Raw genomic sequence first — 27466 nt, forward strand, 5'->3', positions numbered from 1 at the left:
CCTACTAGTCAAAGGTATCTTTAATATTGTATTTAAAGTGTGTACATCTGTGTGTGAGGTGGAGGGAGAGACATTTTAGCATATACTGGTAGCATAACAACGATCTATTGCAAATCATCACCAGTTTGAAGAGATTTGAGTTATTCATAAAGTTCAATTGCTTTCTGAATCAATTTGTTTTCCTGTCCAGTGTCCTCCATTTCACCTGAAAAAAAATAAATAAAATGAAATGAAATGAAATGAAATGAAATAAATAAAATAAAATAAAATAAAATAATAAAATAAAATAAAATAAATAAAATAAAATAAAATAAAATAAAATAAAAATAAAATCAGCTTTTCTCCTTAGAAACAGATTTATTATTTTTTTTAATGATGACAGAAAATCTTCTTCTTTTTGAAAATGTGGGATGATCTATTGGTGTGAGTAGTCTAATGGAAAAAAAATAAATAACAGGACAAGCAGATGAGACTCTTGTATTAAGGAAAAAGATTATACATCAAACTTCATGCTGAAATCCTATATTTCTTTCAAAATTAATTCATGAAGCCAAATTTCACAGCTTCTTAGCTTTTTTCCCCCTAATCTATTGACCCGTTATAAGCTTAATATTTCACAGTGGCCAAGATGGAAGATTTTGCATGACTGATCCCTAATTAACTTCCTTCCATCACAATATGGAAAAGTTGAAAACATCCCTAGGGAGCTGGCTGGATAAATTACAATTATCTTCATAATAAACTGTGAATAAAAAAGGTGCAATTTTGGCATTATTCCTTCTATGATTTCTCCATATGCTTTCTGTGACAAATTGTTTACCTTATTTTTTCAGCAACAGCAATAACACAGGCAGAATTTTTTGAGTTAGTCTTCAGGGCCCTATTTCAATGCAAACAGTTAGCTCAGTGTAAAACCATGAGCTATGTCTTTTGGTATAAGGCGGCCACGCATCAGCCCTAAAGGCAGTTTAACCTCTTACTTGAGAACTGCTGTGTGGATTATAGGGAGATGTTATGAATGGCCAGCTCCAAATCTGTTGCCCCAGGAGGAAGATCCTAGCACTCCATGGTGCCTACACACACAGAAAAAAAAAAAAAAAAAAAAAGCCTCCAGGCTATGGAGAGGCTCCATCAAAGATAAGATGGGCAGGAGATTGAAGAGGCCCAAGAGTGACTGTAAACTGTACTTACTTTCTGTGTGTTTGAAGTTGTATTGGACACACTTTATTCTCTGGACAACAGTTTGCATTTGAGTTGTGGCTGGTCTTAACAAAGTATTCATTATGGAAGTCTGAATATGTAGCAGAAAACTACTTAGATCTCAGTTTCTTAGAGACAAGGACAACACCATACTCATTGCTTATGCAGAGCTTGGCTGCTGAAGCTCCTGGTCATTATTACCAGACAAACCTGATGCTTTTATTTTTTGGGTGACATCCTGAATTAAAGACTTTGAAAAACAAAAAGGTGGGTTTGAACATCCTCTACCGTGCATTCAACCTTTCAGATGGATTGAACAAATGTTAGGCTTTTTTTTTTTTTTTCTCCACCACAGATCCTGTCAAAAACTGATAGAAGGCAATACTTCAGGGAGTATCCCAGTGCTAATTTGGTTATTTACCTACATCTGTAATTATTCTGTCCTGTGTTCAAGGGATGGCTAGCTAAAATTTCTCTGAATGTCTCTATAGATTTTGTGTTCTTTTAAAGAGGTAGCTGGACCTGTGAAAAACAATTCCCTTATTCAGTTCCCCTCCTCGTGGCCACCAGCCAGTTCAGAGGAACCAGTTCACTTTCTGGAGCAGAGCTGGCCAGGAAGAGAGAAGAGCACAACCCTGTTGAGCCCCCAACAAGGGCTCCATGACTTCTCCATGCTTTTCAGAGAACCCTCAGGTCCTTCCTAAGACATCTGATGATCCTTTCCTGTTCTCTGTGCAGCATAGGTAACATACCTGATGGACTCTGCATCTATTCAGCAGTGCAGGCTTCTTACACAGATGTTTTACGATCTGTTACAGCTTCTTGCTGGTATTGGTTCACTCTGGCAACATGCTCCTTCAAGTCACATTTTTGCCTTGAAGATGTAAATGCAAACTCATGCAGCTAGCCAAAGCCTTTCTTGTTTTCTGAATTGCAGAACAGTGTCGGGGAGGATTTGGAAATTGTGATTGTCTCACTCTCGTATCTATAATTGGCATTTCTTGCAAAATTTTAATTAATTCTTGCCTGGATACACCAGTGATTTTTTAGGCCATTTTGAATTTGGGTTTGCTTTAGCATAGCTACAAACCAGGGTGCTGCAAAGAGCAGAGACAATGTGTAAAAGGCAGAGAGACTATGTTGTGATGGATGAATAAGGGAAGCACTCCAAACTAAAGACTTCAGGCGGGTGTGAAATGACACTTCTGGCAGGTTTTTTCAGGCTTACCCGTCAATGAAATCCTGATGGGTGAGTGGAAGTGAGCAGAGAGAAGCTTGATCATCTTTGTTCAATCCTCCAGAGGACAGCTTCCTGCAGCACTGATGTGGTTTTTTCTCCCTAGAAGAAGCAGCAGCAGAATGTTAACAAGCTTCATTTTCCGTTCCCAACAACTAGGAAGCGACCTTTGACCGCTTCCCTGGCTGTTTGTGTTCTTGATGCTGATAGAGCCAGATTTTCACAAGACAGACCAGGGTAATTTTCATGGCAGCCACACTGCTGCAAACCAATTAGCAAGCCAGCTTGATAGGGTAAGGTTGCGGAGATGCCCATGGCTACTTTAATAAAGTTTCTTGTGTATCAGTATGATACTATTGATTTTTCTCCCTTTGGACCAAAAGACTAAAGTTCAAGCTCTGTAGCAGATAAGTGAAAACCGTAGAGATTCCACACCATGTATATAAATTTAACCTTCTGGAAAATAAAATAAAAATTAAAAAAAAAAAAAAAGAGAGAGAGAGAAAGAAAGAAAAGAGAATAAAAGAAAAAAAAAGAAAGAAAAAGGAAAGAAAATGGAAAAGAAAGAAAGAAAGAAAGAAAGAAAGAAAGAAAGAAAGAAAGAAAGAAAGAAAGAAAGAAAGAAAGAAAGAAAGAAAGAAAGAGAAAGAAAGAAAGAAAGAAAGGAAGGAAGGAAGGAAGGGAGGGAGGGAGGGAGGGAGGGAAAAAAGAAAGAAAGAAAGAAAGAAAGAAAGAAAGAAAGAAAGAAAGAAAGAAAGAAAGAAAGAAAGAAAGAAAGAAAGAAAGAAAGAAAGAAAGAAAGAAAGAAAGAAAAAGAAAGAAAAAGAATGGAAAGTATGTAAGAAAGAAAGAGATTATATGCACGCTCCCTTTTGCTTTTGTACACATTATTTAATATTAATGGAAATTAATCTGTGGCTGCACAGATGATTCTGCTGGTCTAAAGGTCATCATTTATTACAGACCAAGTCACCAGCAGGGAGCAAGGCACTTTGCAAAAGCACCTATGAGAACATGATTCCCACATGCAGAGGTAGACTGGATAGCCATCAGAGGCAGAGGGATGCTAGAAGTACAAAAGCAATGAAACTGAGGTCCCCTCTACAAGTTACCACTGCTTAATGAGTTGATGCCCATTAGGTAAACCAGAATACATATTGTGTGGGTTTTTAGGCCACCTGCTTTGCTTAAACCTCTTTCTCTGAGATATTCAGCACTTGACTGCAAGAATGGTATTTCAAGTAGAGTGATCCCAGCTGGATGGGGTAGAGAGACTGCATCATGTCATTGGCATTTATTGTAACTGATTGATTGATTTTTCTGGAAAACAACAATATAAAACTGGTGGTTGGCACTGGCTGAGTAGAGAAGGGGAGACCAGACCATCACACACAAAAGTCTCTTCCCCCATAAGAGCCAACAATACCCTGAAGCACTATCAAGTACTCTTGTTTCTGGTACTGGTTTCCATGTGAGCCTTGTGTGAACTCAGTTTCTGCCTATCCACATACTATTCAGTCCCCCTGACCTCAAACCTTTAAAAGTCATGAGCCAGACTCCATAGGTTTGGGGAGAAGTGGAGAGAGAAATAACAAGTGGTTTAATTTTCTATGCCTTCTGTGGGATTCAGGTTTTTAAGACAGTCTTTTGTCTGCATCTTTAATCTCCTTTCATGAACATGAAATCTATGAAATAGCTAAAAGAGAGAAAAAAATAAGACACTGGAGCTTTGCTGTGATGTAGCGTTTTTGTGACAGTTTGTGGGCTCCCTCCCAAAACAGGCTGAACCCCAAGCCACATTTTCCTTCGTTTTCAGTTGCAGGAATCCAGAAGGATGCGTGCTTTGTGCAAACAGGAACATTTTATTTAATGTGATCCATTTATTTTTCATTCTGCTGTCTGAAAACTCACTTGGCTGAGCTCTTTTCCAAGGAAGTGAATTAATCTTGTTTTCTAATGAGTGTTCCAATAGGTAACTGGTTGGCACAGTGCCAGTTTTACAATCTACAATGTACAGTACACAGTGCTTAATGCCATTAATAATAATCATGAACTCGGTGGATTTGGGGTAATTCCTGTAAGATATTGGTTCCATAAACAAAAGTGGAATTGACAGCTGCTGAATAATCCTACTCTATATATTTCATTCTACTGTGTGGCTGTTTGCTGTGGATTTCTGTCTCAAATTTTGAGGAGGAAATGCCTCTCAGCATGAATAACTCATAAATTTGAATCAAACATAGTTTTGGATTTGCTTCTTCTGCTTTAAGTTGAGGATCATCAAAAGAAGTAAATTGGCTCCATTGCCTTCATTCTAACGATGCTGAGAAGCACAAAGTGAGCAGTGTCTTCTGGGCTGTCCACAGTCTCTACTTTTGATGGGAGGCTGCCATTTACAAAAGACAGTGGAGCACCCTTTCATTTCTTCTATGAGACAAAAGGATTTTGTCTCCTGTGGCATTTTGGTGAAAGGATTGCACGTTGCCTTTAACATGCCACAGAGCCGTCCCTGCAAATGGGGCATGCTGTGCTGGGAATGCAGGAAAACAAGCAGGCATCACTTGTACCACTTCCCATACCTGCATGCATTATGAGAGCTGCCTGGCCAGCTGAAATGTGTGGGAAATACAGAATTCATTTGCTGTTGAGAAATAAGTCATATACCACCTGTATGTAGATCTGTGTAGGTAGCATCCTTTTATATTGAACTCCTCCACTGAGAATACATGAACCGGGAAGAAAGAAGTCTCTTTCATATTTTACTGACCACACTGGCTAGGTAGTATATGAAATGGCATATTAGGCATATCTCACTAGATTTATTATTTTGTCTTTCAGTAAACTCTTAGCACCTCAGATGGCCAGACATCAGTATGCTTGGCATAGGGTGAAGTCTCCGAGCAAAATGGGATGCTGCCCAGCTCAACTTTGTTCTTTGTCTTGGACTTAATGTCTTCAGAAACAGAACTGCACACAGCAGAACCAACAGCACTTGGTCATTTCCTACCTGCCGCCTTAGACCTGGCATTGTGTACAGGAATAAAGTTTGTTTTCAGGGATGTTTCTTTATGCTGGGATACATTCTGGTGTGGGGTGGCTAATCTGCTAAACCCCTTTGAAGAAAGTTCAGGAGGCTGTGATGAGACATGGAGTATCCTGAAATGTCATTGACTTTACTGAAAAGTATTTGTTTTTTCTGGCTTTTCCTTTCCTCCATTTCCAAACAAACCTTTTACAGATGTACTTGGATTGCTAGAACACATGTAAAGCTATAATGGACCACCTACAAGTGGGAAAAAGAAATTTTTGGAAAGAGAAGAAAATTATTTTGGCCCTTCATAAATGTAATAAACTCATGGTGGCATTTGCTGACTGCTGATATTGTCACAGTTAATGAATTTGGAGGATACACAAGGACTGTGTGAATCCACGAAGGCAGGACTCACTTCTCAACACCCCAGCCAGCCACCATGACATGATCTCAAATGACAATTTACCCTAAACACCACTTTTTGGTGCAGGGGCTGCTTGAAATATTCTGCCGATAGCATATCCATGTGAGAGAGAGGAAATAGGAGTAAAAGACCCTAGTCTTCATTCTTTCTCCAGTGTCACAATACTCAACTGTGAAGAATAGTTAGTTGGATGTAATGGGGAAGTAATAATAATTAATAATTAATAATAATAATAATAATAACAACCACCTCTGCATTTAGTAGTATGCATGTGACTTTGCTGTGTCACAAAGCAAATACTGCTTGGGCTGGTTTATACTTTCTTGATCTGCTAAAAACACTTACAGGTCTTTTACAAAACTTTAGTGAAGGTATTTTGATATTCTTGGATTCTCCACTTCCATCAGTATCAGAAAACAGGGTGAGTTACCCTGATGCAAAGAAAAGTCTCCCATTAATAGAACAGGGAGTTGCTCATGAAATCAACTGGAGAAAGTGAACTTCAAAATATTGGTTGCACTTACATTGCTGCCTTTTATTTTGCAAGTTTCTCAAAGGCAAATAACCTAGACGGAAAACAGTTTTGTCTTCCAAGTCATAAAAACAGCATAGATATATAGATAGCTTAGACATCTTTGCCAAGGCATGAAGCTTTCTATCAGTCTGGATTGAAGGCAGAGAATAATAGCTCAACATAGGGACTCACGCCAAAAGGCTGATGCTACCAAAGCTCCAATTATGTATGGCACAGCAAGGCAGAAGTTCCATGAGGTTTACAGTGATGGTACTGGTAAGGTATTTCCAGTCTGGTTCTCTATTTCTCTATTTCACAAGAATTAGTACAGGATGCATGGGGTTGTCCTCAGGACTTCAGCTATCCCAACACACCAAGTCATGGTGAATGGGATTAACAAAAAGGCAACAGGATAAAAAAAAAGATAGGGAGAGAGAGAGAGAGAGAGTACTTCTCCTTTCTTTCTGTACTATTTGCCAAATGTCAGAGAATTTGTGAGATGGAATCGTTCTGTTGATCACAAATGCAAGTTTCTCAGCAAGTCCTAGACAATGTATTTGTTCTGATTATATTTTCAGGGCAACTTTGTAGACTACCTTTGAATTCTCCTGACTGTTCCTAGGACTGAGGACCCTGTACAGGTGAAGAAATTAATGGGTGACAGGTGTCACATTGTGTGGAGTGAGGCAGGACTGGGAACCCAGAAATCTCAGCTGCTTCCATTGAAATTGTGGGAGCTCGGCAGACAAATTCCCCTGCCTATCCAAAAGTTGCTTTCTTTATCCCCAAAAATAAACATACTAGAACATCCTGAGTTTTTAGTGTTATTAAGTATTCATATTGCTCACTAGAGAAGTTCCTTGTGGATTCCTTCCTTCTCTCTTCTACCTCTTACCACGTGTCTTTTTTTGCCTTTACCAAGGGCTGAGAGCTGATTTTGCTATACCTGTGCCCAAAAATGCAGCTCAAATCACCAGACAGAGTGGGGTCCAGTGAACGTTTGGCAAGACAAGTCTTTTTGTCAGATTTTGCGTTCACAGGACACCTATATGTTGCTCCTTTTGATATAAGAATAATAACATTGTATTGATCTACTTTATCACCAGCATTGTGCTCTGTAATTGTACAAGCGATACAGGAGGGAGCAATCCCTAGACAGGCATTATAACCTGACTAGCAGAGAAGGCACAGGCTGTTCTGAATTGAGAGCTGGAGAAAGTATAAATCATGTGAACCGGTATGAAATTGAATGACTGACCTCTGTACAGTTCAGAGACACTGTTCCCAGGCCCTGCCAATCCACTAAGATGGATTTCTGAGCTGTCACTTGAGTCCTTTGAAAACAACCTCTTTGACAGTTAAAACGAATTGGCAGAAGAGACATATGGGCATTGTAGCCTCCAGATTGATGAGGTATTTGAGAGAGAGCAAGTTACACATGTAGGTTACTTATAATGCCTTGCAACTCTACAACTGACTCCTGTTTCTTGCCTTGAGCTTCACAGGATGCACGAGATTTTGGGGTTTGTTTCTGCACATCAGAAAACCCCAAGCTGAAGCATTAATTATGCAGACACTGTGATGAAGGGATGCAGATATGACCTCCACCAGAATGTATCTCTAGGGAAAGCAAGTTTCCCCTTTCAGCAGAGAGATCCTCCCTTATTTTTTTTGTCAATGCAATTTTTCTCTTGACGGCCTCTTGTGTGTCACTGACTCAACAAGGCAATGTTTTTTGTTTGATTGGTTGTTTCTAAATTACTCATTTTAAAATCAGTGGTTTTCTGTGGGTTCCTTCATACCTCAAGTAGATGGGCAAGCATTAAAACTGAGCTCTTAGAACAGGACCCTTGGGAAAATGATGCCTGTTCTGTAAAGATGGAAATTCTAGCATCAGCCTTGCCTTCAGACTTGAATTGATGTGAGGTTATAGCTCATTTTTCCACAGCTCTAAGGCAGTTTTCATTCTGACTTCTACACTTGTAAAAATCAGGGCAGTAAGCAACTATATCCCACCAAAGAAGCAGAATCCAGTCTTGCCTTCTAATGTACCAACAGTGCAATATTCCATTAACTCTTTGGATTTCATGAATTCTCTCTTATTACTTGCATGAAAAATAAATTTAGACATCCAAAGCTTCCTTGGAGTTAGAAGAGAGAAAAAGATCTTCACGGCAACACAGCCCCAAAGTGTATATTGTCCTGGAGCTCCGCTCTTCAGGACAATTTCAAGGTAGCTTTGGACATTTCCAAAGCCCTGCATGGGATCAGCTCAAGCTGCTTGAGTGACTAGCTCAGCTTGAGTGATCACATTCATGAAAAATGCAGCTGTCAACCTGAAGTATATAGCTGCATGGAAAACAATTTTCCTCTCTCATGCAAATGTGAATATGAAAGCACTTTTCCCTGCAAAAAATGAAGATAAAAAGTCAATCTAGGGATAGTTTCATGGACTGAAAAATTCAAAATGATCTTTCAGCACAGGTCAGCTACAGCAGTACCATGTATTGATTAAGTTTTACCATTTTCTTTTTCGTTAATGTTCCCCCTTTTAAAATTTAATTCTACTAATGTTCTTTCCATTGGAAAGACAGAGAGAAAGGGAGGGAAAAAAAAAGAAGAAAAAAAATATTGCTTTGTCTAGTGGAAAGTCACACTTGTGTGGGCCAGGGAGAATGTTTTCTTGGCAAATGCCTAAACCTGAACTCACTTCCAGAAGAGAGCAGGTCAGCCACAGTGTTCAGGAACTAAAGATCAAATATCTCCCTTTCTCTAGTGATGGTTCTGTTGGTAGGACTTGTAAGGTCTCTGGGAGAAAGATCTGTCCCTGTTTTTCTACAAGGTCTGATCTAAAGAAGATGGGAAATATGACTGTATCATAGAGTTGCCACAAACAGCAAACATACATCCTCTGATTTTTTGTTCCCAAAATGTCATTCTTATAGCTAAAAGGAAACAAGAGAAAAAAAAATGAAAGAATTATAGAGAATAAACTACAACTGAAGGAAATTCTGCAGTGGATTTTAGTTAGATCAGGATTTCACCCTGTTCTGTACATATGTCTAAATTCTCAAGGTATTAAGGGAGCACTCATTACTCCCACATTACATGAGGAAAGTCAGGCACATGAGGGAATGTTTAATGCTTGCCATGTATGGCTTGGACCAACGATTATGGCAATTGTAATGCAGGGATTTTTAATTTATGATCAGTTTGTCAAACCTGATCAAATATTTTTGGCCAAGAACAGTGTGATCTGCTATTATTTAATTCATATTTATTCTCCTCCTCCAAGCAACAGATTTCTTCTCTCATTTAGAGTAATTTCTTTTTCTCAATACTTCATGCTTCATTTTTCTTTCTTCTTCTTTCTAGAGACTTAGTAATATCTCCACCCTCTGTTGATCTTTGGTAGAGCTGAATACAATATTTCTGTGAGATAAATAGTTATCTAAAATTTGGTTCAGTACAACACATGCTTTTGGTAAGAGACAATGAAGACTTATTTTTAAGTTAAAAAAATAATAATAAAAAGTGTCCATAGCTGCAAAATGGGACATATACTTTTAAAATTATGATTTATTTTTTTTAATTAAAATCAGTCTTTCAGAAATACTGCCACTTTTTGTGTTAAGGTGCTGATGCAATTAGGGAAAGGGAAAATAGCATTTTTTTTTTCTTAAATTATAAAAACTGCCTTGAATCTGAATAAATATTTTTACCCAAAATATTTTTTTTACCTGGGGATGTAGTTTGTTCATTTGTTTGATTGTTTGTTTTCCCCCATTCCACTAAGTCAAAGTACTTTACTTTGGCTTCGCTCAAGCTATTTTCTCTTTTCTTATTGATTGTTTGCTAAATCCATCATTTGTCCAGTTTCTCTTCTGGGTTTGCAGGGGGCAACAAGGATGTCAGGTTGACAACATCTTGTGCCAGAGCTGAGCTACTTTCTCCACAGTGTATTTTTTTAATACCCTCTTCTGCACAACCAGAAGAACCAGCTTATTTTGAATGTCACTAGGGTGGGGTTTTGACTGTTTGTTTGTTTGTTCATGTTTAATAAGTCTATAGAGATATACAATTAAAAGATTTTTCAGCAAATTAATTGCAATATGGGAGGAGATGACTCTTTCCCCCCCCTCACAGCTAAATGTCCCCTTAGTCTTATTATTGTTCTAAAGCTCTAAAGCATAAAACTGTATTTTTTATGGCTACAAATGACCTTCAAAATTCAAGACAAGGCTGACTTCTGCTTGACTGTAATATTTTGGATCATTAATTTCACTAGAGATATTCTGATTTGTAATTTTATTAAGTTTCAGAGCATAACCACTCTTAATACTGTGTTTCTAAATATGATGGGCCGTATGCTCAACCAGCACAAGTCAGCACAGATATAATGACTCTGCTACATAGCTCCACACCAGCTTAAACTACGGGTGTCTGTTCTTTGCATTTAGTTTCAGCTACAGTACAATATCCACAAATAATTCTTGCTGTGATGCATATTAAATATCTCTAATAGTTGATTAAGATATTTTTGTTAAGAAGGAGCAGATGGTCTAGTGGATGGTGTGTTATTATTATCCTTCTTGTCAGAATCAATTTGCAGAGCACTGGCAGCATACATCCACTTTACAAAATGACGGTGGGATCCTATGACATGATGTGTTTGTTCCACACTGGACTGGTCTGCATGGCTGTGCAATGACAACCCATCTAACCCCAGGGGGATCACCTTTCAGTGGGATAGAACAAACCACACTATGCACTCATTTTATTTTCTGTGTCATTCCTGCACAATTTAAGCATTTCTAAAGCCTACAGCATTGTAGGCTCTGTCCACCTCATTGTTTTCCCATAAGAGGTGGAAAACAGAGAATGTGGGAGACTTCTGAAAAGACAGGGGAAAAGTTCAAAGCATGGATTTGGATGAACAACTACATTTTCAGTGAATGTCCTAATCAGAGGTTATGGGCCATGCGGAGGGGTGGCCTTTCATCGTCTCTTCTGCTGAAACCTTTGTGCTGTATTTCAATAGATGAACTGAGCCAGGGAGAAGCTGAATGACTCCGTGCCCTGGCAGTTCAATGCTGTCTGCAAGCCGGAGTGCTCCTGCACCAGTCTCAGTGCCCGTGATTAACTATTTATACAACATGAAACAGCACCCGCAGCAGAAAGCTGTAGAGTGTGGAGGAGGGACCAAGTGTCTCACCACTAGGCAACCTGCAGAGCATCATAATTAATTCACTGACCTGGGATACACAAGTTCAGGTTGTCAGCAACAGAAAAGGAAATTGAGTTGGACTTTTCTCAGCATAGGTAAATATCCCAGCCCTTGGCCGTGAGGTGATGGAAGACCACTCCTGTTGCTTAGAGTTACGCTTGGGGAAGTTAACCTAATCCCTGCACTGCAAACGTGGATCAAAGTAATAGATTTGGACAAAAATTGCTATTTCTAAAATGAAAAAAAAACTCATTCTAACTTTCTTGAGCCCAGATCCAAAACTGTTATTCTAATCAAGACTCCTGCTCAATGTTTCTATCTTTACTAAAGCTGGTATTTCTTAACAGTGATATTTTCAGCCGATTTAAATTGCACTCCTGGACATAATGGCTGCAAAGAAGCCCTACATAAATTAACATTCTTCACATTTCTAATGAGGACTATTCTTATAGAGCATTCTAATTTCACAAGCCTTCATACAGAAAAAAATATTTCTCAGAATAAAGATGACTGATCATAGAAACCTTGCTAATCTGGTTGAACTGGCCATTTTGGCCTGATAAACTACCATCTCACATTCTGTGTTGATGGGTTCAAACAACTCATGAAAATTTCTATCCTCTTCCCTGTTTATGTGATCAGGCTTCAGTATGTTCACTAACAGTGTTGCCTTCTGACCAGTGAAATGTCTTCGTTACTTCTCAAGGTGCATGGTTTCTCTAACAGAAAATAGCAGAGGAAGCATTTCAAATATGCAGATGCATTTCAAATAAACCATGAATGGCCTTACAGGTTTTGTATATTTACTGGATTTGAGAAAGACATTTCTTTTCATTCAGAGATCTCAAAACACTTTCCAGAGCACTGTTTCAGGAGCTGGTAGCCAACATGGACACAAAAGGTTAAAAAAGCTTTCCTTCTGAACCCTGTAGGCATGGAGGTTTATGTATTGGACTAAAAAGCTTCCAGAGTTGTTAACATTTCATGCTGGTCATAGGCTGTAATGATGAAGAGTTTATAATTAAAGCTGATGATCTGGAAAATAAGGAGTGAATTCAAAACTACTTTGTCTAAAGAGTTTGAAATTATGAGAAAGTTTAGCACCTGGTCTCTCATGTCTCAGTCCTCTTATCTTGACTGATCTTACATTAATCTGTAATTCTGCAAAGAGATTAAAATGAAGTAATTTATTTTTTAATTTTTTTTAAAGCAGTCTCTCTCTGCTTATAATCAGGCTGGTTGAAAGAGCCAGTTCATTGTGTAATTGTCTATAGGCAGCCAGATTGTGAAATAAGCTGAAATTCCAAGGTGGAGGAATTCGCTGCAGTTAAAAAAGAAGATATTCTGATATTTGGAAGTACAAACAACATTTGCAGAACAGACCAACATTTTCTAGACTAACAGGAACAGAGAAATACTGATTGCAAGAGAATCAAAGAAAAATTGGAGCAGATTTCGGACAGATAAAATTTGATTCTGCAGAATCATTGATGGAGGTTAGGATGTAATAGGCTGAATTGCTAAATGCTCCTTTTATGCTGAATCCTCTCTACTTTTTCTGTGTGATTGTTATCCCTCTGCCCCTTTGGTAGTTTCTGGTTTGATATTTAAATAGGGGGAATTCATGTACACCCTGTACATTACTTTTTCTCTGGGAAGCTATGATGAATTAACTTCAATTGATAAATGATTAAAAATGTGCATATCACAAATTCTTTATATTTGATGACAGAGCTCCCAAGAAGGTATGAATTTGGCTGTTACAAACATTTGAGCCTCTTTGGCTTTCACTGCATTTTCTTTGAGCAAGTATTTTCATGGCCCTTAGCACAAGAGTGTCTTCAGTTAGTTCACTCCTAAATGAAAAGCAACAGTTGTGGAGAGGGTTAACCGAATAGGCAGATTCTTCAGGCTCCTCAGATGTGAACCAGCTCCAGCCCAGAAGCCATCAGGTTGTGTTAGCAGCTGATGGCACAACAATAAGTCATGCTGAAGAGGAAGGTGCCACTCTGCCTTGAGGTGGCTTCTCGGGTGCTGTCATACTCCACTGTGCAGTGTGGGTGTGAGCACCTGGGTTTCAGCCTACCACAACAGATGAATGCTCCAACAGTTTAATCTCTTAGCCTGCTAAAGTGAAGCAGGCTGTGGGTAAGCATTAGGAAGAAAAAGGAGGCTACCTAAACTCAAAAAATGTCATTTGCATGAGAAATAACAGGCAAAAAGGTCTGCAAGTAACTTGAAAATTGACATTTTTGCATGCCACAGATCTGGACCACTGAGTTCAGACCTGACAACTACAGGTATCTCATATAATCTGCTGCATAATCTTATTAAACTTCCCATTACTTCGTAAAGAGAAGCATCTCAAAAATGGTTAGTTCTTGCCTTACATTTGCAAGAATTCCTTTGTCTTATGCTATAACTTCTTGCAAAATTGGTATATCTCTCTTGAACATTTCTACAGAGGACTTCCTCACCAGTGCCACTTCCAGTGGTCTTTCTTTCTTTCCCGCTTTTGCAAATTATTAGACCATGTTTGTCTATCTACAACTGCTGCCTGTGCCACCATCTACTGCCTCTAGGTAATCTCCTTCTCAATTGTTCCAAAGGATGAACACTCCAATTATCAGAATATGAAAATATTGAGATACTTGCCCTCGGGATTCATGATTTTGCACTGCGCTGTTACATGGTATTTTTCTTAAGCAAGTCTCCAAGGTCATGCCACATGCAATATCTGCACCACTTTCTGATGTTCTTCTGTACCAAGTGAGGAAAGATGGTGCCCTCTGCCAGCATGAGCAGGAAAACAGCGTGGTCCAGGACCATTTTGTCCCTGCAGAATAATAATATGTTTTTCAGTGTCTCCTCCTTGCTGTCTCCTCGTTAGCCACTACCTCTCCCACCCAGTGATTTCTCTACAATTCTCCATCTTCACCAAGTATCTAGAATGTGCCTCGGGTAACATTTTATCAAATACTGTAAGAGCATCCAAATAAATTAGGCTTTTCATATCTCTTTTGTCTAGAAGACCAGTTATCTTTCTATCAGGAAGCTATTGGAGTGATCAGGTACAATCTGATGTTTTGTGAACACATCTTTTTTCAGTTAAGTTTTCAAACTATCTGAACAACAATTTCTTGCTACAACCTTCACATTGGCACTACTGGGAATATCAATTATTTAAGATGTTGTTTGACGTAGTGGCAAAAGTCTTTGTGACTCATGAGGTTCTGTACAGAAACGTATTTCTGATATAGATGATAAAGTCACTAGTAATTACAGTAAGTTTTGTTGATGTTGCTGTGTTTATTTCTGGTGTTAGAGAAAGTGTAAATACGCGTTACAATCCCCAAAGTCATCTGCATCCAGATGACTACTGAATAAATAAGAAACTGAGTCTTCTTTTTTCTCTGGTTTTCCTCTAGTTATGTCTGGTCAGACTTTTAATTAGCGTAGCATATTGAATCCCTTCTCAGTTGCTTTCCACAGTGGCTGGCCATTTACATCTGTACACAGTGGGTGTTAAACAGCACATCTCTGATGCGGCTTATTTTTACAGTGACCTTTCACAGGTGTGAATGATTATACAAGGTACCAGAGACTGGTAAATCGGCCCATCTTTGGACAGTAGACAGATTAGCAGCTGGTATGTGTTTGAGTGGTCTCCTAAAGGAAAATGTCACTGCAGCATGAGGCAGGATGGGATGCAGCAAGACTGGTTTTTTTGTGTCAAACTTTTGGCTCTGTTCTGCTCTTTTAAAATCTCTTTTTCAACTGTACAGGCTTATGTATCTATACACAGAGCCACAAAATTACCTCATGGGTGTCCACAATCTGCAATCAACCAGGTTAACACAGCATAGGCAGTTACTGATCGTCATATGAAGTGGCTTTGCTCTCTTTTTGCATCACAATATGGAAGTGCTAAGCAAATACATCCATATGACATAGTAACGGCAGATATTGGCTTAATCTGGTGCCAGTCCAGGAGGTTTATTATAAATTTCACATTCAGGTCCCAGAGCCTATCTCCACTGTCTCCCTTGCATCACACTGGGACTTTCCAAGCCTAGCAAGGGGGAGACATTGATACCAAGACGAAACTGTGCTTAACCATAAAGAAACAACATTGTATAAGTAGAGCAATCCTGCTTAGATAATTCCAGGGTAATAGTCTATTTCCCAGTTATGGTAAATTATTCCTAGCTTTTTCAGTACCTAAACATAGATGTAGATGCCATAGTTGAGGATACAGATTTGTTCTGGTCTGTCAGGGAATGAATCAGTCTTCTGCTGTAAGTTCTGTGCTCACACTGCCTTTGCCAACTTAGTATTGCCACCTTCTGTGTCAGCTGTTTGGGTCATCCTTTTGTTTGTGGCATCTATTATAACAAAAACTTGACTGCTTATCACAACAGGTGAACTTATGCTAAAGTCAGAGCTTGTCAAGTAAGAATGACCCCAAATGAGAATCTTACCATTGTCATGTGCTCATATGCCCAGTAGGGGTAAAAAATGTAGGTTTTCCATTGGAGGGAAGGCTTTGCACATCAGCACATACGGCTTTTTTTTCAGGCTACAAGGTCTGCCAGAGGTAGAGGTTTTCCTACTAACATTTCCCTGCTTCAGTTTGGTTCTTCCCAGAAAGAACTCTCTTCTCCAGCCAGAAACATGTTGCTCAGTTCAGAGACTTGATGGAAATGTTTATGTACTCCTACTCAGCCTAACTCAACTGACTGAAAAGATTGTTAGTAAAATAAGATGGTAGAAGAGGGGTGAACTAGAAATGCTCTCTAAGGTCAGCTGTTTGCATCTGTAATTCAAAGTAACCAGTAAAATGCACCAAGATTCACAAAATGTTTCTCTTCTGCTTGCTAAACCGGTCCATTTCAATGACTAGTTCAAATCCATTCTTTTGCGTTTCTCAGTCTTCAGGCTGTGCTCAGGCTTTTCTGTCTGCGCTCCTTTCTTGTTTTATTTCCTGATTGTCTATTCTTACTTGTCACAATGTCATGCTCAGTGTTGTTAATACAACAACCTTGTTTCATCAACTCACACTTTCCAAAATATCCCTCCAGTATAACTATTTTTTTTAATCTATTGCTTATGGATCTCATCTGGAAATGGATCTGCCACTTCCCTCTTTCTTGTCTTTTGTCACTGCTTTAAGTAGACTGCCTTATTACATCATCCTGGACACATTCGTCAGTTGTTGCCCAAAATGGTTGCCACATCTTTGATTTCTGATGGAGTTTATAATCAGTGGAAGTCAAAGATACACTTCAGATCTTGCTCTTTGTTCCTTCAGGTAATGGGGCAAGGCCTTGCTGACTGTGGAATTCTCATTTAATTTTCACCCTGATATAAAATATTAACTTATTAGTGTAACACTTTGAAATGAATTTTGAAACACTAATTCTTGTTTGATTTCATTTTATCCAAGTGAATCTATCACTTAAAAACCTTTCAAGGTAGTCTTGCAACTGAATTTGAAACATGGCTTACTTATGGTACTGGGGAGCCTTTTCATTCACTTTCTTTGTTTTTGTGCCCAAACACCACTGCAGCAGAGAGAAGCCTTTCTGAGTTAAACCATTCATTTCTAATTTATTTATTATTATTATTTATGACAGTAGCACCTTTGTCTACCCTTATTATTTGAGCTCAGAATCTTGTTTCATTTATGTCATTTAGCCTGGTTTCTTAATGGTTCTTGCTTCCAGGAGACATGTTCTGTGTGAGTCAGTCTGAGCTTATTTTACCAAACAGCTACTGTCAGCTATCCCCAGCATTATGAAAACTGTGGTTTTATTTGTATCCCACCATGGGAGACAGTATCTTTGAAGTCTTGAAATTGTATATATTATTTACTTTTTGATTAGGCGAATAAATCACTTGAATGAAATACCAGTTGTAAAATATTTGGAGACCTTGGCAGGCCTCCAGGCCTAGGATGAGTCTGGGTTCCATAGCCACATTGTGGTTCCTATAACAGATAAACAGATACAGACTTACAGCAAAGAAAAGCCCAGAATGTGATTTTTGAGGAGCAGGGTAAAGTCTCTGTGAAAGTAAAAATTCTTTGGGAATTCTCTGGGTGAAGACATTAGCAAGGTGTCACCACAGATTGTCTTTCCCCTCACTGAAAAGAAGTCTGTGTCCATTTTAAGAAGAGATCAACTTTGAAAGAATGAAAAAGCATTGAAAATTTCTCCTCTACCTATTGGTTATTGTGATTTCTGATGTCTTTAGACCTCTTGGCCTGTCTTCAGTTTGCTGCCTTGGGTTTCTTCTGTACCTCTGCTGCAAGGATGGATTCACCCATGTTATTTCCAAGCACCCATTACAAACCTCACACTCTCCACCTGGGCTCCACCCCTTGTCAGTTTCTTGCTGCTTTGAAGCTTATCTATTTATGCCTGGGGTTTGTTGCAGTAGCCAGATAAGAGAAATAAGAGTAATGCAAGGGTGTGCTAGGCTCCTGCTGTCCTGCAGTTCCAAGGGAACTCATAGCTGCAAGATATGGAGACTGAAGGAAATTTTACAAATTTAAGGGAGAATCTGTCTATTGATTACTATTGTCTGGATGGGACTATAAGTAGAAAAAGTTGCACTACCCATGCTCTCTTCTTATACTCTCTTAAGTGCTCCTTGCTGGCTTCTTTCAGCAAAGGGAAAGATGGATTTCAGATCTGTTCTCCCTTTAGCAGGGATTCAATGCAACGCAGAGAAGCAGAGGAGTTTTGCCTGAAGCAGCAGTAAGACGCCCTGAGGACAGTGACTCTTTGTGACTGAGCCAAAATGTTCTCTCTCCGTCCTTGCCATTTTCAGGTCTCACAAGAAATTGCAACAGAGAGAGTTCAATAAGTTGGTATTCACTAGTATATGTGACGGCAAACATTTGCTCTCTGCTCAGGATAGTAAATCAATGTGGCAAGAGCTGTTTGGTGAATGGCATTTTAATGGAAGCCACCATCATTATAGGTGTCATAAACTGTCAGCATATTGAGTTTCATAAGGTGATTCAGCCACACCGATTTTACTAGCACTCAGCCTCTTTTCCACTCACGTGTATGAAGAAACCTCTATTAACTGCAGCTGAGGTAAAGCTGTACTAAATTTGGCCCAGGCTGGTTAGAGATGCTCCTGTTTGAATGTGTGCAGTGGATGGCAATGTCCCTGAGTAGCTTGCAGATGCAGAATCTGTCTGTAGGAAGTGAGAGGATTAGGGAAAGGAATTCAGTATTTATCCAAATACAAGGGACGTAGACACAGACATGTCAGGAACTCACGGAGGCTAACTTTAGACTACTTTGGCTAAAATTCTTTGTCTATCCTGTTGGGAACACACACAATCACAGAACAGCTGAGGTTGGAAGGGACCCCTGGAGAACGTCTAGTCCAAGGCCGTGCTGGAGAAGGGTCAGCCAGAGCAGGTCGTTCAGGATCACATCCAGATGGGTTCTGAGCATCTGTGAGGATGGTGACTTCACAACCTCTTCTAGTGTTCAACCATCCCCACAGTAAAAAAAAAAAAAAAAAAGAATTCTCACGTTAGGAAGAATTTCCTGTTTTTCAGTTTATTCCCATTGCTTCTTTTCCTGTCACTGCTGAGAAGAATCTGTCTCTGTCTTCTTTACTCTCCTCTATCAGGTATTTACATGTACTGATAAGATACCCCTGAGCCTTCTCTTGTCCAGGATGAACAGTCTCCTTGTAATAGAGATGCTTCAGGCCTTTTTTCTTTGTGGCCCTTCACGGGGCTCACTCAGCATGTCCCTCTCTCTCCTGTACCTCAGAGACTATCACTGGACCCAGCACCCCACATGTGTCTCAACAGTGCTGAGCAAAGAAGGACCACCTCCCTCAACTCGATGGCAATGCTTTGCCTAATGCAACCCAGTGGACTATTGGCTTTTTTTTTTTTTTTTCCACATAGCTGGCTCATGGTCAACTTGTTTTTCCTCAGAAAAAGAGTGATAAAAAGACAGATGCCCATGGCCTTCTTTGCAAAGCTGCTTTCCAGGCAATCTTCCCACAGAGTGCTGGTGCATGGGACATTCCTCCCTAGGGACAGGACTTGGTGCTTCCCTTTGTTGAGATTCATGGCATTCCTGTGTTCTCATTCCTTTAGGCTGTCCAGGTCCCTCTGAGAGGTAGCACACCCATCTCCTGTATCAGCCTCCCAGTTTTGTATCTTCTCGATACGTACTGTGTCCCTTTGTCCAGTTCTTTGATGAAGATATTAAATAGTATCGGCCCCAGTGTAGGTACCTCAGCAATCCTGGAGTACACCACTGACTGGCTTCTGGCTGGACTTTGTACTGATGATTGCAACAACAGGCAGCAACCAAGTCCTGCAGAAGATAATCAGAGCCGACATCTTGGAGGACCACTTTCTGGAGCAGAGCAGCTCTCCCACAGAGGGAGGGCAACCTCAGCAAAGCTAACATTGTCCTCATGAGCCTCTCCCATAACAACATTTTACATCATTTTAAGAACCATTTCACAACAGTTAAAGGATATCCCAACATTAGCAAGGTGAACATGTAAACACTTCAGAACCAGCAGCTCCTCTCCTCTTCTTCTCTCCTACAAGTGGCCTGAACCATAAGGCTGAGGGTACACAGTGTCTTCTTGGACCCTGCACCTCTTACCTTTCAACTGAAAGCCAGATCAAGAGTCAAAGATCCCATTCTCTTCAACCCTCACTTTTCCTACACTGCACTCAGCCAAATAAATATTCATATTTCATTTTTGTCTCATCTTCATTCCCCCCAGGAAGTAAATATCCCTTCCCTTATTCTCCCATGACTCATCCACAAACCTTCCCACTTCTAAACTATTTTATTTTGTCTTGTCTCATGCTTGTTTATCTTGGGTAAGATCCTAACCTCACTGAAGTCAGTGGCAAAACTCCCATTGACTCAAACAGTGCCAGGATTTCTTCTTTTTGTCTTGATTAGATTGTGGGTGTGTTTGCTTTGAATATACTTAATCTTGTCCTGGTTTGATTGTAGTTTTTGGAAGAGGGCCATGCTGCATCTCTGTGCATTAAGCATTGTCTAAGCATATGTGACTTACAGGATAATAATTAGTACGAAGGATTTACTGTAGCAGTTTAGAAAGGTGTGGATAGAGGTAAATAAAGGAAATCAAACATAAGTTTCCACACTTCAGGCCTAACACTTATTTGCAATGAAGGCAGGGACCACAGAAAAGAAAACATTGCTCCCATTATTAGAGGCTCGGGGCTTATAAAGCACATCCACAGGGTTATAGTGTACTACAACAGCTATTGCAGGGAAATGCTGATGCCACAGAAAGCAAAACAGGCTGAGCGACTGCAATGCAATAACAACTCAGACAGGCTTAATGCGAGGGGAAAACAGCACCGGTGCCAACAAGGCAGTGCTTCCACTGTTCAAACAGTACAGGAAAAAAAGTGCAGCCTGACAAACACAAAGCAAAACACAACAGCTCGCTGAAAAGCAAGGAGATAGAGACACAGGGCAAGAGGTCTGTGTTCAGACCTGACTTCCTGCAGCACGTCTGCCTCATGCAGAGCAGCCTAGCAGAGGCAACCCCAGCAGGCACTGCATGGCCTTGGTGGGCAAACACAGCCGAGTGCCACGTGGGGCTATGAGCTTCATCCTCTGCCCCCACCATGGGGAAAACAGCTTCTTCTCTCCTCTTCACAGTTGTGCTGTCACTGCTTTGGGATCAGAATTGCCTTCTGTAAAGCTCCTTTCTGTCATTATAGGGAGTGACTTCCCAAAAGATAAGCACCTCATCTGTTGCCAAGAGGATCCTCAAAAGAAACAGTAGAAATTTGTTTTCCTGAAGCCTTTAAATCTTGACTGAAGAACGAATTAAGGGGGGCCATGGGCAGTGGGGAATATCTAAAAATGTGTGTTCTGGTTCTGTGTGTGAAGATCTGTAAATTTCATAGACTGACAAACCTCACAAGTTCTTGCTGTCAACAGCTGATAATTTCTTCTAGAGTAAGTAAAACCTCTAAAAGGTCCACCCTCTTCGTGCACTAAGGTTGCTAGAAGTGAGCAGAGCCTATTTAGGGGCTTTTTGCCCAACTCTGTCCTAAGAAAGATATCTGAATTATATGTCTCCTGGGACAAGGCAGTGAGGCAGTGATTCTGCAATTTGTTAAGCACATCCTCATGACATGGAGGGGTGGACTGGGTATGTTTAGTGGAGTAACCACACAAAAGTTTTGTTCTGCTTTTTGGCCAGCCTGTCAGATATTTTTTGAAATATTTGTATTTTAGTTTGTAACGGAAGAAATGGGTGATACTGACATTTGGAGAGGTATGAAATGGAGCTCTGCATTTATCATTGCTGGCACTAACACTACCAGGAGGTGTGGAACTGACTTGACCAGGAAAGTTCTGGTGCAGTTCTCTTGGCCCAATTCATCCCATGTCTGTTTGAGAAGAGCACCGCAAGATATTAAGAAGCAATGAATTGCCAGAATCCTAGCAGAGGTTAAAACTCTTCTTTTAACCACTTTTTACTGTGTCTCACAATTATATGAAGAAAAATATTCACCAATCTTGGCCATGCTTTCCAGGTGTTGAAAAAAAATCCAAGTCACAAGAGGACTCTGTCAGATAAAAGCAAATCTGCTACATAGGTCACAAATATCATTGGCTAGTCTAAAATCTTGAACCATATTCCAGCAGAAGACAAGTCCTAGAGCTGTGAAAATGAGTAATTATTAGTAACTTGACATAGATTTTAAGGTTTATTTTAACTTTCTTTGGTGAAGTAACATTATTTGACTTAACATTACTCTACTTTTTTTTTCATCAAGAAGTTCTTGATCTTCTGTAGTCTTCAAAAATATTATTCATTGTGAATATTTCAGTTTCATGGGGATGTTTATATATACACTGTTCAGTGACATTTCCTTCCCTATTATGTGGCTTCAGCAAATAATGAGTATGCAGTGGGAATTTCAAACTTGCATTTCAAACATTACTTTTTTTGAGTGTAAAGTCTGCAACTGAAAATTTGATCTTAAATCCAATGAAGCTGATATCCAGCAATATTTATGGAAAGTGAGCACAAAGAGATAAGAGATCTTCCCCACCAAGGGGAAGCCACAAAAAATTTTCCTGTTGCCTATGCATAGCAAATCTCTTTGAGATTCATGCTCCATGCTACTCAGTGCTTTTAGTTACTAATAACTAAGCAAACTTTAAACAAAATCTATATTTACCTAGTTTTAAAAAGTTAACATTTTCAAATAGTTCATTATGAATGATTATGAATGTAAGCCCCAAGTGAATTTCTGTTTTGTGCAATATTTAAAAACTAGCAAGAAAATATATCTTTTTAAACAGGAATTTACAGATGTCAAACACAGAAGGGGAAGGCAAGCAAAAATAAAATACAATCTTTAGATTGAGATACCCAGGGTCACAATACATTGAAGTATGTTTCAACACAGTAACTTGATATATATTTACTAAATTGTTTGGCACATTCAGCATGTCCCCAGGGAACTGTTGGAGGGAACTAGCAGTACATTTTTCACTCCTTCCCTGTGCATTAGCAGACATAAGGTCACACTTGTATAGCAAAGATGGGTGCAGCCTCAGGCTCATTAGCTCTCAGCAAGCTAGCCAGATGAGGCAGTGTGGTGTTTTCCTTTCATCATTCAAGCTTGAAAGGAAACTGTCGGCAGCCACTTGCTCTTAAAACAATGAAAATTTAGGTGACAGCAATCTCATTAGCTGAAAGGTAGCATTCAGTGGAGATGAAGATTTCTAGGTAAAGATTTCCCTCTCTGCAGCACATAGGCACAAACTTATTAGCAAACCATATCCTTTCAATACAAAAATTCATGTATGAGAAGAACAAATAGAGCTTGTTAAATTACAGCAACCATGCATCAGTGAATTATATTTCTTGCAGGAAAATCAATGTCTGGGTGACTAGCTTCCTTTCAGAAAAAGTATACATCTAGACATATATACATATTTACAGAACAGCAGTTTAATCCCTAACCTTTGCCACAGAATTGATACTTTCCCCACAAATGTTTTCTTTGTCTTTCACAGAATCAAAATGCAGAAAATGCAAAGGGATATAAATGCTATTATTCTCAGAGTTTTCCAGGCTTCAGCCATGATGTATGTTATGCCTGAAGATTAAATACCTTTTGCATTCCAATTACTGTATATGAAAGTCTATTGATGATGTTTTATTGGTAATATTTCATTGCTGTAAGCTTTTAAGCTGAGTGGGGCTGGATGCTTATGTGGATTTCCTAAAGTCCAGGAGATCTAAAGCTGAAGACATATTTACGCTCAGATTTCTATTTTTAACGTGCTTCAGTTCAAAACTGACCTAACACAGAGATGTTTTCCTGCTTGTTCCACTGTAAGTGGGAATTTGATGATATTAATGATCATTTCTAACTTCCCCAGTGGAGACAAGCTGTTGGTTTGGGTTTTTCTTGGTGATAGTTTTGTTCCACAGCATTAGCAAGCACTGGAAGAAGAGCCCTTGCTCCTTCTAGCTCTCAGATATGAAAAGGTTGATTACCAGAGGTGTAAAAAGCTTGTAGATGTCAAGCTTTCTGTAAAACTTCATGGCACTTCACTTCCTCGGACTGTTTTGATAATCTCAGACTTAGAGGGCTCAATTTGCTCTTCAAGTTTACATTTCAGCTTCTAATATATTTTCTTAGACTACCTCCCACTCACAGCATTAACTTCTCTTTAATGACTCCCTGCTTCAACTGTTGCTTTCCCATCGTTTATGATCTTCCCGATCCCTATCTCTCCCTAGCTCTGTAGGGCACGTTCTCTCTCCAGGAAGCAGAAATTCAGTCATCTCTATTATTGCTACTGTGGTAGCGCTGACGAGCCCAAACTGCCTGTCAGTGCAGCCAGAAGAGGGTCTCCAGAATATATCCCCATGGCCCAGCTGCCATTAATTTACTGCCTGTGATCCATCAGGGGACTGCCAAGTGATGTTCTCTGAGCCCCACGTAGGTGACCTTCTCTCATCTCCTGACCACCTCACAACCCTTCAATTTGTGACTTGCCACAAAACCCTGTGGACCACAGGCTGTGTTTGTGGTGCACTTCTGCATCCCTGTTTCTGCAGAAAATTTCTGCGTTGTGCCTTCTGCCCTTTTTGACTTTGTCCTCTAAACCAGACTCTTTCCTTCAGCCTGCGAAGAATTCTCTCCCAGTTGCTCTCTCATATGCAGTCTTACACAATGCTCAGCCCCAAACCTGCCAGAGACACTCTCTCAATCCTCTTCTTTACATTGGGATTTTTGCCAGAGTTTGCAAAGACTTGCATCCTGCAGTACACTCTGTTTTTGCCTAAAATTACATTTTTCTGATTTGCTTTTTTTTTTCCTTTCACTTATTTTTGAAAATTACCAAAGGTAATATAGCAGTGTATAAAATAGCCTTCACAGTCCTTTTGTATAAACAATAACCAACTTGGATGGAGCTTGCAACTAGGGAAAGTAGGTCAAAACAATGTGACTAAATCATTCCAAAATAATCATCGGAAAGAATCAAATTCACACCCACGGGGTTTATGCGAACAGATTCAAACCTGCCAGGACTTTGGCATCTATCACCATCTCCAGTACTTAAGGGCAGGATTCACCAACGCTTTATGAGTCAAGGAAACAAAACAAAAAGTCCAAAGCTTAGAAACTAGTTTTCATCTGCATTTTTTCAGGTTTATTTGATCTTCAGAACACTCTGTATTCAGTTGTGCACTTACCAAGTTGTGCTTCGTAGCCACATCAGCTTTTTAGCATGGTTAGGCCTGAGCTTCTCTGGAAAGTCTTTAGAAAAACAGAGGAGAAATAGGAAAATATCTTGGTCATTTGTCTTTGCTATTTTTTGCAAACTAAACAGAAGGTCAGTGTAGTTATCTGTTAAGATCCCTGCAAGCAACTCTTCCTCAGTTTATAAATTTCTCTAAGAAAAGCAGAAACTGCGGGCTGTCAGCACCCATGGCAACACAAGGTCTGACAACTGGTCCTCAGCAAGGCAAGTTTTTGTTCTCATATCTACAGACCTATCCGTTGTGTCTGCAACCTGAAATTATTAGCCAATGTACAACACAATTTTAACCATTCTGCATTTGACCTGCTTTCCAGTTTGAGACCACAATAAGTGCAAAGTTTTCCATCTTCCAGTTATCATGTCTTTTGTATTTATGCTAGACATGAGCCTTAACCCTAAACAAAACAAATACATAGAAGAAACAAACAAAAGCCCTAGTTCCCAATTCCTCCCACCTAATCTGAGCCATTTATATCATGATTTGGAAGTATACTCCATGGTTGGCACCATTTTCTGCAACGAGACAAAATAAAATCCTGGATACAAATACTCCTACACATAGGAAAGTCTGAAGCTGGAAATGTGTGGCTTGTCCTAAATTTACATAGCACCTTTCCTCTGGAAATCTCTATTGTTTTACTGATGGCAACTCCACAGCACCACACTGTGGCAGCAGCTGGCAAGAAGGGAAACTGAGGCAAGTTATCTAAAAGCAGTGTAAGACAGGAAAAGGAGACCTCAGTGACCTAAACTGTCCCTCACTGGAGAAGAAGATGGGGAGAATTCAAAGTCTGCTTCATTTCTTTGTCAAGCCCCTTGGTTTCATGCTAACAATTGACTCATGCCAGTCATTGTTTTCACCTCTAAAAGAGTTAATGAAGAAGCCACTTCACAAAAAATACTTCCCTACACTCTTCACTTTTCCCACATGAAACATTTTCCAATGTGAAATAACAAAAATAATAATAATAATAAAAAAGAGAGAAGAACAGAAGAAGTGTATTATTATTAAAAAAAAAAGAGAAAAGAGAAAAAAAAAAAAAGCTACAGACCTTCTGTGAATCCCACCCTGTATTTCATATTTCTCCAGTGAGGCTCACATTCCTTTATTCAGATTCCAAAAGTAGAGATAATTTGTTCCAAATGTTTTCAAAGGCAATCAGCAGCATCGACTTACATTCTTTCCAGGGTTGGGTGAAAACTGTGAAATCTTCTAAACACTAATGGAGGAGGGAGCAAGGGGGAGGGATGGGGGAGAAGGGGAGAGGGAAGAAAATGAGAGGGAACAATGAGGGAAAAGGAGAAGAGGAAAGAAAGAGGGAAAAAATGCAGAAAGAAATATGCTGAGGATCTATTTTCTTATATTGTTACAGTTATGACTCCTTGAGCAGATCTGGAGAGACTTGCTTCTTGCCAGCAACATATTTCCATTGGCAAGGTAGCTAGCAGTTCGTAGCATGATATTATGTAGCAGAGTACGATTGAGAAATAGGCCATAAAATTATATATTTATTGCAAGACTGTCAGTGAGATTTTTGCAGGAAAGCTAAACATATAACTCCCTGTGTGTTGCATGTCTATTTTGTCTGCTACAGATCTTTACTGAGCTACCCATCAGTCATTGTGCAGTCTGGACAGATGTTACTAGTGCAAATAAAGACAAAAATACTGCAATTTGTCTTCCATTTAAACATATATACAAGCCATGGGGTTGCTGAATGGCTGCCTTTAAGATACAGTGTGGTTTGTGAGCTGCCTCTGGGAGCAGAGAGGGCTCCAGCGCACTGCCGGCTTTGCCACTGGCTCCCTGTGTGGCCTTCAACAACTCATTTAATCCCCGGCTTCCCAAACCCATAAAGCAGGGACAATAACTCTTGCAGCGTTTCCTGCATGAGGATGATTGTAGGGTTTCATCTCGTGCAGCTGTTGCCTCCGCAGGACCTGGCCAGGTATGAGTTGTCGTGGCACCACTGACGTACCATGCTG

At 39.7% G+C, this 27466-nt stretch overlaps 1 protein-coding gene and 1 long non-coding RNA gene across 2 annotated transcripts in view; one reads left to right on the plus strand and one right to left on the minus strand.

Moving 5' to 3' along the window:
- On the minus strand, positions 1-26904 carry LOC136789052 (uncharacterized). The gene is made up of 4 exons (XR_010827791.1): positions 26533-26904; positions 25413-25476; positions 2429-2539; positions 1-205 (listed from the first exon to the last, which is right to left on the minus strand). It is a non-coding gene; the product is annotated as an uncharacterized lncRNA (long non-coding RNA).
- The window catches only part of LOC106037293 (urea transporter 2), a 323613-nt gene that overhangs the window by 46033 nt on the left and 250114 nt on the right, over positions 1-27466 (plus strand). The gene's annotated exons all lie outside the window — the stretch shown is intronic.

This window comes from Anser cygnoides, chromosome Z (assembly GCF_040182565.1).
Source record: "Anser cygnoides isolate HZ-2024a breed goose chromosome Z, Taihu_goose_T2T_genome, whole genome shotgun sequence".
In the NCBI taxonomy this organism is placed as follows: Eukaryota; Metazoa; Chordata; class Aves; order Anseriformes; family Anatidae; genus Anser; species Anser cygnoides.